The sequence below is a fragment of the Idiotropiscis lumnitzeri genome, unplaced genomic scaffold (assembly GCF_059441095.1).
Source record: "Idiotropiscis lumnitzeri isolate Australia: NSW breed Sydney's pygmy pipehorse unplaced genomic scaffold, RoL_Ilum_1.0 HiC_scaffold_309, whole genome shotgun sequence".
Lineage (NCBI taxonomy): Eukaryota > Metazoa > Chordata > Actinopteri > Syngnathiformes > Syngnathidae > Idiotropiscis > Idiotropiscis lumnitzeri.
Window position 1 is genome coordinate 56,935 of NW_028283847.1, and position 18,066 is coordinate 75,000.

Consider the following 18,066-nt stretch of genomic DNA (forward strand, 5'->3'; position numbering starts at 1 on the left):
GTCACACTTGGCCCGAATATGAGCACCTTCCCCGGGCACAGACGGTGCCAAGCGGCCCCTAAGTTTGCCCAAATGGAAGCTCCGGAGGAGGAGTGCATGCTGCCTGACAGTGAAGCCGACTATGAGCACCTTCCCCGGGCACAGGCGGTGCCAAGCGGCCCCTAAGTCTACCCTCATGGAAGCTCCGGAGGAGGAGTGCGGGCGTGTGTCACACTTGGCCCGAATATGAGCACCTTCCCCGGGCACAGACGGTGCCAAGCGGCCCCTAAGTTTGCCCAAATGGAAGCTCCGGAGGAGGAGTGCACGCTGTGTGACAGTGAAGCCGAATATGAGCACCTTCCCCGGGCACAGGCGGTGCCAAGCGGCCCCTAAGTCTACCCTTATGGAAGCTCCGGAGGAGGAGTGCGGGCGTGTGTCACACTTGGCCCGAATAGGAGCACCTTCCCCGGGCACAGACGGTGCCAAGCGGCCCCTAAGTTTGCCCTTATGGAAGCTCCGGAGGAGGAGTGCATGCTGTGTGACAGTGAAGCCGAATAGGAGCACCTTCCCCGTGCACAGGCGGTGCCAAGCGGCCCCTAAGTTTGCCCTAATGGAAGCTCCGGAGGAGGAGTGCGGGCGTGTGTCACACTTGGCCCGAATAGGAGCACCTTCCCCGGGCACAGACGGTGCCAAGCGGCCCCTAAGTTTGCCCAAATGGAAGCTCCGGAGGAGGAGTGCATGCTGCCTGACAGTGAAGCCGAATATGAGCACCTTCCCCGGGCACAGGCGGTGCCAAGCGGCCCCTAAGTTTGCCCTAATGGAAGCTCCGGAGGAGGAGTGCGGGCGTGTGTCACACTTAGCCCGGAGAGGAGCACCTTCCCCGGGCACAGGCGGTGCCAAGTGGCCCCTAAGTTTGCCCTAATGGAAGCTCCGGACAGTGAAGCCGAATATGAGCACCTTCCCCGGGCACAGGCGGTGCCAAGTGGCCCCTAAGTCTACCCTCATGGAAGCTCCGGAGGAGGAGTGCATGCTGTGTGACAGTGAAGCCGAATAGGAGCACCTTCCCCGGGCACAGACGGTGCCAAGCGGCCCCTAAGTTTGCCCTTATGGAAGCTCCGGAGGAGGAGTGCATGCTGTGTGACAGTGAAGCCGAATAGGAGCACCTTCCCCGGGCACAGACGGTGCCAAGCGGCCCCTAAGTTTGCCCTTATGGAAGCTCCGGAGGAGGAGTGCATGCTGTGTGACAGTGAAGCCGAATAGGAGCACCTTCCCCGGGCACAGACGGTGCCAAGCGGCCCCTAAGTTTGCCCTTATGGAAGCTCCGGAGGAGGAGTGCGGGCGTGTGTCACACTTGGCCCGAATATGAGCACCTTCCCCGGGCACAGACGGTGCCAAGCGGCCCCTAAGTCTACCCTCATGGAAGCTCCGGAGGAGGAGTGCGGGCGTGTGTCACACTTGGCCCGAATATGAGCACCTTCCCCGGGCACAGACGGTGCCAAGCGGCCCCTAAGTTTGCCCAAATGGAAGCTCCGGAGGAGGAGTGCACGCTGTGTGACAGTGAAGCCGAATATGAGCACCTTCCCCGGGCACAGGCGGTGCCAAGCGGCCCCTAAGTTTGCCCAAATGGAAGCTCCGGTGGAGGAGTGCATGCTGCATGACAGTGAAGCCGAATAGGAGCACCTTCCCCGGGCACATACGGTGCCAAGCGGCCCCTAAGTTTGCCCTTATGGAAGCTCCGGAGGAGGAGTGCATGCTGTGTGACAGTGAAGCCGAATAGGAGCACCTTCCCCGGGCACAGACGGTGCCAAGCGGCCCCTAAGTTTGCCCAAATGGAAGCTCCGGAGGAGGAGTGCATGCTGCATGACAGTGAAGCCGAATAGGAGCACCTTCCCCGGGCACAGACGGTGCCAAGCGGCCCCTAAGTTTGCCCTTATGGAAGCTCCGGAGGAGGAGTGCATGCTGCCTGACAGTGAAGCCGAATATGAGCACCTTCCCCGGGCACAGGCGGTGCCAAGCGGCCCCTAAGTCTACCCTCATGGAAGCTCCGGAGGAGGAGTGCGGGCGTGTGTCACACTTGGCCCGAATAGGAGCACCTTCCCCGGGCACAGGCGGTGCCAAGCGGCCCCTAAGTTTGCCCTTATGGAAGCTCCGGAGGATGAGTGCATGCTGCCTGACAGTGAAGCCGAATATGAGCACCTTCCCCGGGCACAGGCGGTGCCAAGCGGCCCCTAAGTTTGCCCTAATGGAAGCTCCGGGGGAGGAGTGCGGGCGTGTGTCACACTTAGCCCGGAGAGGAGCACCTTCCCCGGGCACAGACGGTGCCAAGCGGCCCCTAAGTTTGCCCTTATGGAAGCTCCGGAGGAGGAGTGCGGGCGTGTGTCACACTTGGCCCGAATATGAGCACCTTCCCCGGGCACAGGCGGTGCCAAGCGGCCCCTAAGTTTGCCCAAATGGAAGCTCCGGAGGAGGAGTGCGGGCGTGTGTCACACTTGGCCCGAATATGAGCACCTTCCCCGGGCACAGGCGGTGCCAAGCGGCCCCTAAGTTTGCCCAAATGGAAGCTCCGGAGGAGGAGTGCGGGCGTGTGTCACACTTGGCCCGAATATGAGCACCTTCCCCGGGCACAGACGGTGCCAAGCGGCCCCTAAGTTTGCCCAAATGGAAGCTCCGGAGGAGGAGTGCATGCTGCCTGACAGTGAAGCCGACTATGAGCACCTTCCCCGGGCACAGGCGGTGCCAAGCGGCCCCTAAGTCTACCCTCATGGAAGCTCCGGAGGAGGAGTGCGGGCGTGTGTCACACTTGGCCCGAATATGAGCACCTTCCCCGGGCACAGACGGTGCCAAGCGGCCCCTAAGTTTGCCCAAATGGAAGCTCCGGAGGAGGAGTGCACGCTGTGTGACAGTGAAGCCGAATATGAGCACCTTCCCCGGGCACAGGCGGTGCCAAGCGGCCCCTAAGTCTACCCTTATGGAAGCTCCGGAGGAGGAGTGCGGGCGTGTGTCACACTTGGCCCGAATAGGAGCACCTTCCCCGGGCACAGACGGTGCCAAGCGGCCCCTAAGTTTGCCCTTATGGAAGCTCCGGAGGAGGAGTGCATGCTGTGTGACAGTGAAGCCGAATAGGAGCACCTTCCCCGTGCACAGGCGGTGCCAAGCGGCCCCTAAGTTTGCCCTAATGGAAGCTCCGGAGGAGGAGTGCGGGCGTGTGTCACACTTGGCCCGAATAGGAGCACCTTCCCCGGGCACAGACGGTGCCAAGCGGCCCCTAAGTTTGCCCAAATGGAAGCTCCGGAGGAGGAGTGCATGCTGCCTGACAGTGAAGCCGAATATGAGCACCTTCCCCGGGCACAGGCGGTGCCAAGCGGCCCCTAAGTTTGCCCTAATGGAAGCTCCGGAGGAGGAGTGCGGGCGTGTGTCACACTTAGCCCGGAGAGGAGCACCTTCCCCGGGCACAGGCGGTGCCAAGTGGCCCCTAAGTTTGCCCTAATGGAAGCTCCGGACAGTGAAGCCGAATATGAGCACCTTCCCCGGGCACAGGCGGTGCCAAGTGGCCCCTAAGTCTACCCTCATGGAAGCTCCGGAGGAGGAGTGCATGCTGTGTGACAGTGAAGCCGAATAGGAGCACCTTCCCCGGGCACAGACGGTGCCAAGCGGCCCCTAAGTTTGCCCTTATGGAAGCTCCGGAGGAGGAGTGCATGCTGTGTGACAGTGAAGCCGAATAGGAGCACCTTCCCCGGGCACAGACGGTGCCAAGCGGCCCCTAAGTTTGCCCTTATGGAAGCTCCGGAGGAGGAGTGCATGCTGTGTGACAGTGAAGCCGAATAGGAGCACCTTCCCCGGGCACAGACGGTGCCAAGCGGCCCCTAAGTTTGCCCTTATGGAAGCTCCGGAGGAGGAGTGCGGGCGTGTGTCACACTTGGCCCGAATATGAGCACCTTCCCCGGGCACAGACGGTGCCAAGCGGCCCCTAAGTCTACCCTCATGGAAGCTCCGGAGGAGGAGTGCGGGCGTGTGTCACACTTGGCCCGAATATGAGCACCTTCCCCGGGCACAGACGGTGCCAAGCGGCCCCTAAGTTTGCCCAAATGGAAGCTCCGGAGGAGGAGTGCACGCTGTGTGACAGTGAAGCCGAATATGAGCACCTTCCCCGGGCACAGGCGGTGCCAAGCGGCCCCTAAGTTTGCCCAAATGGAAGCTCCGGAGGAGGAGTGCATGCTGCCTGACAGTGAAGCCGAATATGAGCACCTTCCCCGGGCACAGACGGTGCCAAGCGGCCCCTAAGTTTGCCCAAATGGAAGCTCCGGAGGAGGAGTGCATGCTGCATGACAGTGAAGCCGAATAGGAGCACCTTCCCCGGGCACAGACGGTGCCAAGCGGCCCCTAAGTTTGCCCTAATGGAAGCTCCGGAGGAGGAGTGCATGCTGCCTGACAGTGAAGCCGAATATGAGCACCTTCCCCGGGCACAGGCGGTGCCAAGCGGCCCCTAAGTTTGCCCAAATGGAAGCTCCGGAGGAGGAGTGCATGCTGCCTGACAGTGAAGCCGAATATGAGCACCTTCCCCGGGCACAGGCGGTGCCAAGCGGCCCCTAAGTTTGCCCAAATGGAAGCTCCGGAGGAGGAGTGCGGGCGTGTGTCACACTTGGCCCGAATATGAGCACCTTCCCCGGGCACAGGCGGTGCCAAGCGGCCCCTAAGTTTACCCTCATGGAAACTCCGGAGGAGGAGGGCGGGCGTGTGTCACACTTGGCCCGAATATGAGGACCTTCCCCGGGCACAGGCCGTGCCAAGCGGCCCCTAAGTCTACCCTTATGGAAGCTCCGGAGGAGGAGTGCATGCTGCCTGACAGTGAAGCCGAATAGGAGCACCTTCCCCGGGCACAGACGGTGCCAAGCGGCCCCTAAGTTTGCCCTTATGGAAGCTCCGGAGGAGGAGTGCATGCTGTGTGACAGTGAAGCCGAATAGGAGCACCTTCCCCGGGCACAGACGGTGCCAAGCGGCCCCTAAGTCTACCCTTATGGAAGCTCCGGAGGAGGAGTGCGGGCGTGTGTCACACTTGGCCCGAATAGGAGCACCTTCCCCGGGCACAGACGGTGCCAAGCGGCCCCTAAGTTTGCCCTTATGGAAGCTCCGGAGGAGGAGTGCATGCTGTGTGACAGTGAAGCCGAATAGGAGCACCTTCCCCGTGCACAGGCGGTGCCAAGCGGCCCCTAAGTTTGCCCTAATGGAAGCTCCGGAGGAGGAGTGCGGGCGTGTGTCACACTTGGCCCGAATAGGAGCACCTTCCCCGGGCACAGACGGTGCCAAGCGGCCCCTAAGTTTGCCCAAATGGAAGCTCCGGAGGAGGAGTGCATGCTGCCTGACAGTGAAGCCGAATATGAGCACCTTCCCCGGGCACAGGCGGTGCCAAGCGGCCCCTAAGTTTGCCCTAATGGAAGCTCCGGGGGAGGAGTGCGGGCGTGTGTCACACTTAGCCCGGAGAGGAGCACCTTCCCCGGGCACAGGCGGTGCCAAGCGGCCCCTAAGTTTGCCCTTATGGAAGCTCCGGAGGATGAGTGCATGCTGCCTGACAGTGAAGCCGAATATGAGCACCTTCCCCGGGCACAGGCGGTGCCAAGCGGCCCCTAAGTTTGCCCTAATGGAAGCTCCGGGGGAGGAGTGCGGGCGTGTGTCACACTTAGCCCGGAGAGGAGCACCTTCCCCGGGCACAGACGGTGCCAAGCGGCCCCTAAGTTTGCCCTTATGGAAGCTCCGGAGGAGGAGTGCGGGCGTGTGTCACACTTGGCCCGAATATGAGCACCTTCCCCGGGCACAGGCGGTGCCAAGCGGCCCCTAAGTTTGCCCAAATGGAAGCTCCGGAGGAGGAGTGCGGGCGTGTGTCACACTTGGCCCGAATATGAGCACCTTCCCCGGGCACAGGCGGTGCCAAGCGGCCCCTAAGTTTGCCCAAATGGAAGCTCCGGAGGAGGAGTGCGGGCGTGTGTCACACTTGGCCCGAATATGAGCACCTTCCCCGGGCACAGACGGTGCCAAGCGGCCCCTAAGTTTGCCCAAATGGAAGCTCCGGAGGAGGAGTGCATGCTGCCTGACAGTGAAGCCGACTATGAGCACCTTCCCCGGGCACAGGCGGTGCCAAGCGGCCCCTAAGTCTACCCTCATGGAAGCTCCGGAGGAGGAGTGCGGGCGTGTGTCACACTTGGCCCGAATATGAGCACCTTCCCCGGGCACAGACGGTGCCAAGCGGCCCCTAAGTTTGCCCAAATGGAAGCTCCGGAGGAGGAGTGCACGCTGTGTGACAGTGAAGCCGAATATGAGCACCTTCCCCGGGCACAGGCGGTGCCAAGCGGCCCCTAAGTCTACCCTTATGGAAGCTCCGGAGGAGGAGTGCGGGCGTGTGTCACACTTGGCCCGAATAGGAGCACCTTCCCCGGGCACAGACGGTGCCAAGCGGCCCCTAAGTTTGCCCTTATGGAAGCTCCGGAGGAGGAGTGCATGCTGTGTGACAGTGAAGCCGAATAGGAGCACCTTCCCCGTGCACAGGCGGTGCCAAGCGGCCCCTAAGTTTGCCCTAATGGAAGCTCCGGAGGAGGAGTGCGGGCGTGTGTCACACTTGGCCCGAATAGGAGCACCTTCCCCGGGCACAGACGGTGCCAAGCGGCCCCTAAGTTTGCCCAAATGGAAGCTCCGGAGGAGGAGTGCATGCTGCCTGACAGTGAAGCCGAATATGAGCACCTTCCCCGGGCACAGGCGGTGCCAAGCGGCCCCTAAGTTTGCCCTAATGGAAGCTCCGGAGGAGGAGTGCGGGCGTGTGTCACACTTAGCCCGGAGAGGAGCACCTTCCCCGGGCACAGGCGGTGCCAAGTGGCCCCTAAGTTTGCCCTAATGGAAGCTCCGGACAGTGAAGCCGAATATGAGCACCTTCCCCGGGCACAGGCGGTGCCAAGTGGCCCCTAAGTCTACCCTCATGGAAGCTCCGGAGGAGGAGTGCATGCTGTGTGACAGTGAAGCCGAATAGGAGCACCTTCCCCGGGCACAGACGGTGCCAAGCGGCCCCTAAGTTTGCCCTTATGGAAGCTCCGGAGGAGGAGTGCATGCTGTGTGACAGTGAAGCCGAATAGGAGCACCTTCCCCGGGCACAGACGGTGCCAAGCGGCCCCTAAGTTTGCCCTTATGGAAGCTCCGGAGGAGGAGTGCATGCTGTGTGACAGTGAAGCCGAATAGGAGCACCTTCCCCGGGCACAGACGGTGCCAAGCGGCCCCTAAGTTTGCCCTTATGGAAGCTCCGGAGGAGGAGTGCGGGCGTGTGTCACACTTGGCCCGAATATGAGCACCTTCCCCGGGCACAGACGGTGCCAAGCGGCCCCTAAGTCTACCCTCATGGAAGCTCCGGAGGAGGAGTGCGGGCGTGTGTCACACTTGGCCCGAATATGAGCACCTTCCCCGGGCACAGACGGTGCCAAGCGGCCCCTAAGTTTGCCCAAATGGAAGCTCCGGAGGAGGAGTGCACGCTGTGTGACAGTGAAGCCGAATATGAGCACCTTCCCCGGGCACAGGCGGTGCCAAGCGGCCCCTAAGTTTGCCCAAATGGAAGCTCCGGAGGAGGAGTGCATGCTGCCTGACAGTGAAGCCGAATATGAGCACCTTCCCCGGGCACAGACGGTGCCAAGCGGCCCCTAAGTTTGCCCAAATGGAAGCTCCGGAGGAGGAGTGCATGCTGCATGACAGTGAAGCCGAATAGGAGCACCTTCCCCGGGCACAGACGGTGCCAAGCGGCCCCTAAGTTTGCCCTAATGGAAGCTCCGGAGGAGGAGTGCATGCTGCCTGACAGTGAAGCCGAATATGAGCACCTTCCCCGGGCACAGGCGGTGCCAAGCGGCCCCTAAGTTTGCCCAAATGGAAGCTCCGGAGGAGGAGTGCATGCTGCCTGACAGTGAAGCCGAATATGAGCACCTTCCCCGGGCACAGGCGGTGCCAAGCGGCCCCTAAGTTTGCCCAAATGGAAGCTCCGGAGGAGGAGTGCGGGCGTGTGTCACACTTGGCCCGAATATGAGCACCTTCCCCGGGCACAGGCGGTGCCAAGCGGCCCCTAAGTTTACCCTCATGGAAACTCCGGAGGAGGAGGGCGGGCGTGTGTCACACTTGGCCCGAATATGAGGACCTTCCCCGGGCACAGGCCGTGCCAAGCGGCCCCTAAGTCTACCCTTATGGAAGCTCCGGAGGAGGAGTGCATGCTGCCTGACAGTGAAGCCGAATAGGAGCACCTTCCCCGGGCACAGACGGTGCCAAGCGGCCCCTAAGTTTGCCCTTATGGAAGCTCCGGAGGAGGAGTGCATGCTGTGTGACAGTGAAGCCGAATAGGAGCACCTTCCCCGGGCACAGACGGTGCCAAGCGGCCCCTAAGTCTACCCTTATGGAAGCTCCGGAGGAGGAGTGCGGGCGTGTGTCACACTTGGCCCGAATAGGAGCACCTTCCCCGGGCACAGACGGTGCCAAGCGGCCCCTAAGTTTGCCCTTATGGAAGCTCCGGAGGAGGAGTGCATGCTGTGTGACAGTGAAGCCGAATAGGAGCACCTTCCCCGTGCACAGGCGGTGCCAAGCGGCCCCTAAGTTTGCCCTAATGGAAGCTCCGGAGGAGGAGTGCGGGCGTGTGTCACACTTGGCCCGAATAGGAGCACCTTCCCCGGGCACAGACGGTGCCAAGCGGCCCCTAAGTTTGCCCAAATGGAAGCTCCGGAGGAGGAGTGCATGCTGCCTGACAGTGAAGCCGAATATGAGCACCTTCCCCGGGCACAGGCGGTGCCAAGCGGCCCCTAAGTTTGCCCTAATGGAAGCTCCGGAGGAGGAGTGCGGGCGTGTGTCACACTTAGCCCGGAGAGGAGCACCTTCCCCGGGCACAGGCGGTGCCAAGTGGCCCCTAAGTTTGCCCTAATGGAAGCTCCGGACAGTGAAGCCGAATATGAGCACCTTCCCCGGGCACAGGCGGTGCCAAGCGGCCCCTAAGTCTACCCTCATGGAAGCTCCGGAGGAGGAGTGCATGCTGTGTGACAGTGAAGCCGAATAGGAGCACCTTCCCCGGGCACAGACGGTGCCAAGCGGCCCCTAAGTTTGCCCTTATGGAAGCTCCGGAGGAGGAGTGCATGCTGTGTGACAGTGAAGCCGAATAGGAGCACCTTCCCCGGGCACAGACGGTGCCAAGCGGCCCCTAAGTTTGCCCTTATGGAAGCTCCGGAGGAGGAGTGCATGCTGTGTGACAGTGAAGCCGAATAGGAGCACCTTCCCCGGGCACAGACGGTGCCAAGCGGCCCCTAAGTTTGCCCTTATGGAAGCTCCGGAGGAGGAGTGCGGGCGTGTGTCACACTTGGCCCGAATATGAGCACCTTCCCCGGGCACAGACGGTGCCAAGCGGCCCCTAAGTCTACCCTCATGGAAGCTCCGGAGGAGGAGTGCGGGCGTGTGTCACACTTGGCCCGAATATGAGCACCTTCCCCGGGCACAGACGGTGCCAAGCGGCCCCTAAGTTTGCCCAAATGGAAGCTCCGGAGGAGGAGTGCACGCTGTGTGACAGTGAAGCCGAATATGAGCACCTTCCCCGGGCACAGGCGGTGCCAAGCGGCCCCTAAGTTTGCCCAAATGGAAGCTCCGGAGGAGGAGTGCATGCTGCCTGACAGTGAAGCCGAATATGAGCACCTTCCCCGGGCACAGACGGTGCCAAGCGGCCCCTAAGTTTGCCCAAATGGAAGCTCCGGAGGAGGAGTGCGGGCGTGTGTCACACTTGGCCCGAATAGGAGCACCTTCCCCGGGCACGGGCGGTGCCAAGCGGCCCCTAAGTTTGCCCAAATGGAAGCTCCGGAGGAGGAGTGCATGCTGCCTGACAGTGAAGCCGAATATGAGCACCTTCCCCGGGCACAGGCGGTGCCAAGCGGCCCCTAAGTCTACCCTAATGGAAGCTCCGGAGGAGGAGGGCGGGCGTGTGTCACACTTGGCCCGAATAGGAGCACCTTCCCCGGGCACAGGCGGTGCAAAGCGGCCCCTAAGTCGGTAAAGGTTGAAATAAGTAAATAAATACAAAAAGGACGAGGGGGGAAAAAAAAAGGCAAAAACGTATAAAATTCCCCCATTCATTTCAATGGGCTCGGCCGAATTGGGCTTGCGGGACCGCCGAGGGCACGCCGGAGGGCGGTTGAGTCGGTAAAAGTTGAAATAAATGAATAAATACAAAAAGGACGAGGGGGGGGGAAAAAAAGGCAAAAACGTATAAAATTCCCCCATTCATTTCAATGGGCTCGGCCGAATTGGGCTTGCGGGACCGCCGAGGGCACGCCGGAGGGCGGTTGAGTCGGTAAAAGTTGAAATAAATGAATAAATACAAAAAGAACGAGGGGGGGGGGAAAAAGGCAAAAACGTATAAAATTCCCCCATTCATTTCAATGGGCTCGGCCGAATTGGGCTTGCGGGACCGCCGAGGGCACGCCGGAGGGCGGTTGAGTCGGTAAAAGTTGAAATAAATGAATAAATACAAAAAGAACGAGGGGGGGGGGGAAAAAGGCAAAAACGTATAAAATTCCCCCATTCATTTCAATGGGCTCGGCCGAATTGGGCTTGCGGGACCGCCGAGGGCACGCCGGAGGGCGGTTGAGTCGGTAAAAGTTGAAATAAATGAATAAATACAAAAAGGACGAGGGGGGAAAAAAAAAGGCAAAAACGTATAAAATTCCCCCATTCATTTCAATGGGCTCGGCCGAATTGGGCTTGCGGGACCGCCGAGGGCACGCCGGAGGGCGGTTGAGTCGGTAAAAGTTGAAATAAATGAATAAATACAAAAAGGACGAGGGGGGGGGGAAATAAGGCAAAAACGTATAAAATTCCCCCATTCATTTCAATGGGCTCGGCCGAATTGGGCTTGCGGGACCGCCGAGGGCACGCCGGAGGGCGGTTGAGTCGGTAAAAGTTGAAATAAATGAATAAATACAAAAAGGACGAGGGGGGGGGAAATAAGGCAAAAACGTATAAAATTCCCCCATTCATTTCAATGGGCTCGGCCGAATTGGGCTTGCGGGACCGCCGAGGGCACGCCGGAGGGCGGTTGAGTCGGTAAAAGTTGAAATAAATGAATAAATACAAAAAGGACGAGGGGGGGAAAAAAAAGGCAAAAACGTATAAAATTCCCCCATTCATTTCAATGGGCTCGGCCGAATTGGGCTTGCGGGACCGCCGAGGGCACGCCGGAGGGCGGTTGAGTCGGTAAAAGTTGAAATAAATGAATAAATACAAAAAGGACGAGGGGGGGGGAAATAAGGCAAAAACGTATAAAATTCCCCCATTCATTTCAATGGGCTCGGCCGAATTGGGCTTGCGGGACCGCCGAGGGCACGCCGGAGGGCGGTTGAGTCGGTAAAAGTTGAAATAAATGAATAAATACAAAAAGGACGAGGGGGGGAGAAAAAAAGGCAAAAACGTATAAAATTCCCCCATTCATTTCAATGGGCTCGGCCGAATTGGGCTTGCGGGACCGCCGAGGGCACGCCGGAGGGCGGTTGAGTCGGTAAAAGTTGAAATAAATGAATAAATACAAAAAGAACGAGGGGGGGGGAAAAAAGGCAAAAACGTATAAAATTCCCCCATTCATTTCAATGGGCTCGGCCGAATTGGGCTTGCGGGACCGCCGAGGGCACGCCGGAGGGCGGTTGAGTCGGTAAAAGTTGAAATAAATGAATAAATACAAAAAGAACGAGGGGGGAAAAAAAAGGCAAAAACGTATAAAATTCCCCCATTCATTTCAATGGGCTCGGCTAAAATGGGCCTGCAGTACTGCCGAGAGGCCGCCGGAGGACGCCCTAGTAGGCAAACGTTGATCCCCACACACGAGGGGTCAGTTAGGCGACCAGGGGTAGCGTTTAGGCGACCAGGGGTAGCGTTTAGGTGACCAGGGGAAGCGTTTAGGCGACCAGGGGTAGCGTTTAGGCGACCAGGGGTAGCGTTTAGGCGACCAGGGGTAGCTTTTAGGCGACCAGGGGTAGCTTTTAGGCGACCAGGGGTAGCTTTTAGGCGACCAGGGGTAGCGTTTAGGCGACCAGGGGCGTTGCAGTTCCGCCGAATTGCATTAGGGGCGCTGCAGTAGGCAAACGTTCTTCCCCCCTAGTCAGAGGGTCATTTGCCTACTTCCCAGGTTTACCCGGGTTTTCCAAAACACCTGGGGCACATTTTCAGGGATCACGTTTTTAGAAACAAAAATATTCATAATTTCTTCTAAGTCCCCTTTCCAGCGGGGAACTTTGAAACATTGTATCCGACCACTGAAGGCTGTTGGCGGGCACGGCGCGGCAAACAGCCCGCACTCAGGCATGGAGCTCCGGGGAAAGTTGCCTAATTTCTTCTAAGTCCCCTTTCCAGCGGGGAACTTTGAAACATTGTATCCGACCGTGGAAGGCTGTTGGCGGGCGCGGCGCGGCTCATAGCCGGCCCTCGGGCACGGAGCTCCGGGTGAATTTTCACAAATTTCTTCTAAGTCCCCTTTCCAGCGGGGAACTTTGAAACATTGTATCCGACCGTGGAAGGCTGTTGGCGGGCACGGCGCGGCTCATAGCCGGCCCTCGGGCACGGAGCTCCGGGTGAATTTTCACAAATTTCTTCTAAGTCCTCTTTCCAGCGGGGAACTTTGAAACATTGTATCCGACCGTGGAAGGCTGTTGGCGGGCACGGCGCGGCTCATAGCCGGCCCTCGGGCACGGAGCTCCGGGTGAATTTTCACAAATTTCTTCTAAGTCCCCTTTCCAGCGGGGAACTTTGAAACATTGTATCCGACCGTGGAAAGCTGTTGGCGGGCGCGGCGCGGCTCATAGCCGGCCCTCGGGCACGGAGCTCCGGGTGAATTTTCACAAATTTCTTCTAAGTCCCCTTTCCAGCGGGGAACTTTGAAACATTGTATCCGACCGTGGAAGGCTGTTGGCGGGCGCGGCGCGGCTCATAGCCGGCCCTCAGGCACGGAGCTCCGGGTGAATTTTACTCAATTCTTCTAAGTCCCCTTTCCAGCGGGGAACTTTGAAACATTGTATCCGACCGTGGAAGGCTGTTGGCGGGCACGGCGCGGCTCATAGCCGGCCCTCGGGCACGGAGCTCCGGGTGAATTTTCACAAATTTCTTCTAAGTCCCCTTTCCAGCGGGGAACTTTGAAACATTGTATCCGACCGTGGAAGGCTGTTGGCGGGCACGGCGCGGCTCATAGCCGGCCCTCGGGCACGGAGCTCCGGGTGAATTTTCACAAATTTCTTCTAAGTCCCCTTTCCAGCGGGGAACTTTGAAACATTGTATCCGACCGTGGAAGGCTGTTGGCGGGCACGGCGCGGCTCATAGCCGGCCCTCAGGCACGGAGCTCCGGGTGAATTTTCACAAATTTCTTCTAAGTCCCCTTTCCAGCGGGGAACTTTGAAACATTGTATCCGACCGTGGAAGGCTGTTGGCGGGCGCGGCGCGGCTCATAGCCGGCCCTCGGGCACGGAGCTCCGGGTGAATTTTTACAAATTTCTTCTAAGTCCCCTTTCCAGCGGGGAACTTTGAAACATTGTATCCGACCGTGGAAGGCTGTTGGCGGGCACGGCGCGGCTCATAGCCGGCCCTCAGGCACGGAGCTCCGGGTGAATTTTACAAATTTCTTCTAAGTCCCCTTTCCAGCGGGGAACTTTGAAACATTGTATCCGACCGTGGAAGGCTGTTGGCGGGCACGGCGCGGCTCATAGCCGGCCCTCGGGCACGGAGCTCCGGGTGAATTTTTACAAATTTCTTCTAAGTCCCCTTTCCAGCGGGGAACTTTGAAACATTGTATCCGACCGTGGAAGGCTGTTGGCGGGCACGGCGCGGCTCATAGCCGGCCCTCAGGCACGGAGCTCCGGGTGAATTTTACAAATTTCTTCTAAGTCCCCTTTCCAGCGGGGAACTTTGAAACATTGTATCCGACCGTGGAAGGCTGTTGGCGGGCACGGCGCGGCTCATAGCCGGCCCTCGGGCACGGAGCTCCGGGTGAATTTTTACAAATTTCTTCTAAGTCCCCTTTCCAGCGGGGAACTTTGAAACATTGTATCCGACCGTGGAAGGCTGTTGGCGGGCACGGCGCGGCTCATAGCCGGCCCTCGGGCACGGAGCTCCGGATGAATTTTTACAAATTTCTTCTAAGTCCCCTTTCCAGCGGGGAACTTTGAAACATTGTATCCGACCGTGGAAGGCTGTTGGCGGGCACGGCGCGGCTCATAGCCGGCCCTCGGGCACGGAGCTCCGGGTGAATTTTACTCAATTCTTCTAAGTCCCCTTTCCAGCGGGGAACTTTGAAACATTGTATCCGACCGTGGAAGGCTGTTGGCGGGCGCGGCGCGGCTCACAGCCCGCCCTCAGGCACGGAGCTCCGGGGAAATTTGCCTCATTTCTTCTAAGTCCCCTTTCCAGCGGGGAACTTTCAAACATTGTATCCGACCACTGAAGGCTGTTGGCGGGCGCGGCGATGCTCACAGCCCGCCCTCAGGCACGGAGCTCCGGGGAAATTTGCCTCATTTCTTCTAAGTCCCCTTTCCAGCGGGGACCTTTCAAACATTGTATCCGACCACTGAAGGCTGTTGGCGGGCGCGGCGCGGCTCACAGCCCGCCCTCAGGCACGGAGCTCCGGGGAAATTTGCCTCATTTCTTCTAAGTCCCCTTTCCAGCGGGGACCTTTCAAACATTGTATCCGACCAAAGGAAGGCTGTTGGCGGACGCGGCGCGGCTCACAGCCCGCCCTCAGGCACGGAGCTCCGGGGAAATTTGCCTCATTTCTTCTAAGTCCCCTTTCCAGCGGGGAACTTTCAAACATTGTATCCGACCACTGAAGGCTGTTGGCGGGCGCGGCGCGGCTCACAGCCCGCACTCAGGCACGGAGCTCCGGGGAAATTTGCCTCATTTCTTCTAAGTCCCCTTTCCAGCGGGGACCTTTCAAACATTGTATCCGACCACTGAAGGCTGTTGGCGGACGCGGCGCGGCTCACAGCCCGCCCTCAGGCACGGAGCTCCGGGGAAATTTGCCTCATTTCTTCTAAGTCCCCTTTCCAGCGGGGACCTTTCAAACATTGTATCCGACCACTGAAGGCTGTTGGCGGACGCGGCGCGGCTCACAGCCCGCCCTCAGGCACGGAGCTCCGGGGGAATTTGCCCCCTCATTTCTTCTAAGTCCCCTTTAGGCGACCAGGGGTTGACAATTTAGGTGACCAGGGGTTGACAATTTAGGCGACCAGGGGTGACTTTTAGGCGACCAGGGGTGAGGTTTAGGCGACCAGGGGTGAGGTTTAGGCGACCAGGGGTAGCGTTTAGGCGACCAGGGGCGTTGCAGTTCCGCCGAATTGCATTAGGGGCGCTGCAGTAGGCAAACGTTTTTACCCCTAGTCAGAGGGTCATTTGCCTACTTCCCAGGTTTACCCGGGTTTTCCAAAACACCTGGGGCACATTTTTAGGAATCCACGTTTTTAGAAACAAAAATTCTTCTATGTCCACCTCCGTGAAAGAAATTGCCCAATGGTTCCCGCGGAAGAGAGCTGCCAGGCGGACGCATACTGCAATAACGGCCGCCCTGGCGCTCTGGTGGATGTTATCCTCGAAATTTCTTCTATGTGCCCATTCCAGCGGGCAACTTGCGAACAATGGTGTCCGACCATGGAAGGCTGTTGGCGGACGCGGCGCGGCTCACAGCCCGCCCTCAGGCACGGAGCTCCGGGGGAATTTTCCCCTCATTTCTTCTAAGTCCCCATTCCAGCGGGGAGCTTGCAAACGTGGTATCCGACCACTGAAGGCTGTTGGCGGGCACGGCCCCACCAGCGCAACACGGCACTTCCTATGACTCGGGTCCGACGCAGGAGGAGCGGTCCTCCCGGCCCCGCCACACGGCACTTCCTATGACTCGGGTCCGACGCAGGAGGAGCGGTCCTCCCGGCCCCGCCACACGGCACTTCCTATGACTCGGGTCCGACGCAGGAGGAGCGGTCCTCCCGGCCCCGCCACACGGCACTTCCTATGACTCGGGTCCGACGCAGGAGGAGCGGTCCTCCCGGCCCCACCACCGCCACACGGCACTTCCCATGACCCGGGGACCGACGCAGGAGGAGCGGTCCTCCCGGCCCCACCGCAACACACACAACCACTGACCGATTGGCAATCATGACCCGCCATCGGAGGGCCCCTGCCGGCCCCGGCCTCGCGCCGGGGTGTTCGGGTGGACGGTTCCTTCGGCCTGCGGGTCGACCTCTGAGCGTTGGCCGGCACCGCAGCACCGCAGCACACACATAACCACTGACCGATTGGCAATCATGACCCGCCATCGGAGGGCCCCTGCCGGCCCCGGCCTCGCGCCGGGGTGTTCGGGTGGACGGTTCCTTCGGCCTGCGGGTCGACCTCTGAGCGTTGGCCGGCACCGCAGCACACACACAACCACTGACCGATTGGCAATCATGACCCGCCATCGGAGGGCCCCTGCCGGCCCCGGCCTCGCGCCGGGGTGTTCGGGTGGACGGTTCCTTCGGCCTGCGGGTCGACCTCTGAGCGTTGGCCGGCACCGCAGCACACACATAACCACTGACCGATTGGCAATCATGACCCGCCATCGGAGGGCCCCTGCCGGCCCCGGCCTCGCGCCGGGGTGTTCGGGTGGACGGTTCCTTCGGCCTGCGGGTCGACCTCTGCGCGTTGGCCGGCACTTCCCTACCGTTACCCACCCCACCCCTGGGGTTGTGACAAAACGGCACTTCCTATGACTCGGGGTCCGACGCAGGAGGAGCGGTCCTCCCGGCCCATCTCGCACCCACACCCTGACATGTACTGCACCACACCAACCACTGACCGATTGGCAAGCATGACCCGCCATCGGAGGGCCCCTGCCGGCCCCGGCCTCGCGCCGGGGTGTTCGGGTGGACGGTTCCTTCGGCCTGCGGATCGACCTCTAGCGCACCAACCAGCGCGAAACCGCTTTCGTCGCGAGACCGAGACGACCCTGTCGCGTGCCCGTCGGCCACACGGGCCCAGAGATGTCCTACACGGGAGTTCCGCCGCGCTCGCGGGTGCCCCGCCACGAGAGGGGTGCGGGAGCCCAGGCCCGCGTCAGCCGAGCGGTCCTTCCCGAAAAAGCATGTTTCTCAAACCCTACCGGCGTCTGTCAGAAGACGCCGCCTCCGAGTGCGTGTTGCGGTCGCGGGCGTGCGGGCGGCTCCGGCTCCCTCCCGCGACTGACCGCCACGCGGTAACGCGGCCTCTACGGACCGAGTACATACCGAGGCCCAGCCGACTTCCTCACCGCGCACGGGGGCTGAATCGGTAACGGAAATTTCGGTAGCCCACGTCCGAAAAAAATGAGAGAGAAAAAACAACGAGGGAGGCTGGGGTGCCGCCGGGGGTAACCCCGCGGGAGGCCGTCTCCCGCGGGCGCCGCCCGGTCCCCGCGCCCGGCTCCCCGCTCAGCTCCGGTTCCAATGCAAGAAACACAGACCGCCGGACGCGAGGGCTACCTGGTTGATCCTGCCAGTAGCATATGCTTGTCTCAAAGATTAAGCCATGCAAGTCTAAGTACACACGGTTCCGATACAGTGAAACTGCGAATGGCTCATTAAATCAGTTATGGTTCCTTTGATCGCTCCACCGTTACTTGGATAACTGTGGCAATTCTAGAGCTAATACATGCAAACGAGCGCCGACCCGTCTCCGCGGGGACGCGCGCATTTATCAGACCCAAAACCCACGCGGGTTCGGTTTGCCGCGGTGCAGCGGGCCCGCCGGCTTTCACAGCCGGCGGGCTGTCGGTCTCCGCGGTGCCGCCGGCCCGGCCCCCCCTTTGGTGACTCTAGATAACGCCCGAGCCGATCGCCGGCCCCCCCGCGGCGGCGACGTCTCATTCGAATGTCTGCCCTATCAACTTTCGATGGTACTTTCTGCGCCTACCATGGTGACAACGGGTAACGGGGAATCAGGGTTCGATTCCGGAGAGGGAGCCTGAGAAACGGCTACCACATCCAAGGAAGGCAGCAGGCGCGCAAATTACCCACTCCCGACACGGGGAGGTAGTGACGAAAAATAACAATACAGGACTCTTTC

At 60.2% G+C, this 18,066-nt stretch overlaps 1 non-coding gene across 1 annotated transcript in view; it reads left to right on the forward strand.

The window, feature by feature from the left end:
- Positions 1-17,480: 17,480 nt before the first annotated feature.
- LOC148314394 (18S ribosomal RNA) overlaps positions 17,481-18,066 on the forward strand; it is a 1,933-nt gene continuing 1,347 nt past the window's right edge. Inside the window, exon 1 of the ribosomal RNA XR_015841790.1 lies at positions 17,481-18,066. This exon is cut by the window's right edge and continues 1,347 nt beyond it. This is a non-coding gene — a ribosomal RNA (18S ribosomal RNA).